Source organism: Myotis davidii, unplaced genomic scaffold (assembly GCF_000327345.1).
Source record: "Myotis davidii unplaced genomic scaffold, ASM32734v1 scaffold2912, whole genome shotgun sequence".
Taxonomy (NCBI): Eukaryota; Metazoa; Chordata; class Mammalia; order Chiroptera; family Vespertilionidae; genus Myotis; species Myotis davidii.
This window is the reverse complement of record NW_006283162.1, coordinates 54,467-56,088: the sequence shown is the minus strand read 5'-3', so window position 1 is coordinate 56,088 and position 1,622 is coordinate 54,467.

The following is a 1,622-nucleotide window of genomic DNA, read 5'->3' as shown; positions in this document are numbered from 1 at the left end:
CTTTTGGTGTGCAGAAGCTTTTTTATTTTGATGTAGTCCCATTTGTTTATTTTCTCCTTTGCCCCAATTTTCCTAGGTCATCAGTTCTCAACCTGTAGGTTGCAACCTCTTAGGGGGTCGAATGACCCTTTCACAGGGGTTGCCTAAGACCATCGGAAAACACATATATAATTACATATTGTTTTTGTGATTAATCACCATGCTTTAATTATGTTCAATTTGTAACAATGAAATTGGGGGTCACCACAACAAGAGGAACTGTATTCAAGGGTCACGGCATTAGGAAGGCTGAGAACCACTGTGACCTAGGAGATATATCAGTAAAAATATTGCTATGAGCTATATCTTATATTTTGCTGCCTATGGATTTTTAAAATATTTTTTCTGGTTTCCCATTTTAGATTTAAGTCCTTTATCCATTTTGAGTTTAATTTTGTGTATGGTGTAAGTTGGTGGTCAAGTTTTATCTTTTTGTGTATATCTGTCCAATTTTCCCAACACCAATTATTGAAGAGACTATCTTGACTTCACTGTATGCTCTTGCTCATTTGTCAAATATCAATTGAACATACTGGTTTGGGTCTATTTCTTGGTTTTCTGTTCTGTTCTATTGATCTATGTATCTGATCTTGAGCCAGTACCAGGCTGTTTTGAGAACAGTGCCTTTGTAATATAACATGATGTCTGCTATTTGTGATCCCTCCAACTTTATTCTTTTTTTATTAAGATTGCTGTGGCTATTTGAGGTCTTTTTTTATTCCATATAAATTTTTGGAGAGTTTGTTCTAGGTCTGTGAAATATGCTGTTGGTATTTGGATGGGGATTGCTTAGAATGTATAGATTGCTTAGGGTAGTATGGACATTTTAACCATTTGTATTCCATAAGCATCTATAGATGCAAGCTGCAGACCTTTATTAATTAAATTAAAAATATTGTGGCAGTTAACTGGTTAATGATGTTGATTCTACCAATGCATAACACAGTATATTCTTCTACTAGTTTATATCTTCCTTTATCTCTTCTTTCAATGTCCTATAATTTTCTGAGTGCAGGTCTTTTACTTCCTTAGTTATGTTTATTCCTAGGTATCTTAATTTTTTGTTGTTGTTGTTGTTGCAATGGTAAATAGGATTGTTCTTTTAGTTTCTCTTTCTGTGACTTCATTGTTGAATGCCATTGATTTCTGGGTGTTAATTTTGTATCTTGCTACATTGCTAAATTCATTTATTAAATTAAGTAGTATTTTGGTGGTGTATGCCCCAAACCTGTCAGCATGCCCCAAACCTTCAATAAAAAGCCTAAGAATCAGCACTAGCACCAGCCTGCCTTACATCATCTTATTTGTGAATAATGACAGTTTTACTTCCTCCTTTGGAATTCGGATGCCTTTTTTGCTTTCTTCTTGTCTGATTGCTGTAGCTAAGGCTTCCAGTACTATCTATAACAATAAAAGAGTAATATGCTAATTAGACTGGAAAACCAAATGACCTTCCGATGTCCTTCTGGATGACCTTCCAGATGAAGCCAGGGCTGCGAGGTCTGAGGCCCTTGCAGGAATTTCATGCATTGGGCCTCTGTTGTTGAATAAGAGTGGTGAAAGCTGACATCACTATTTTGTTC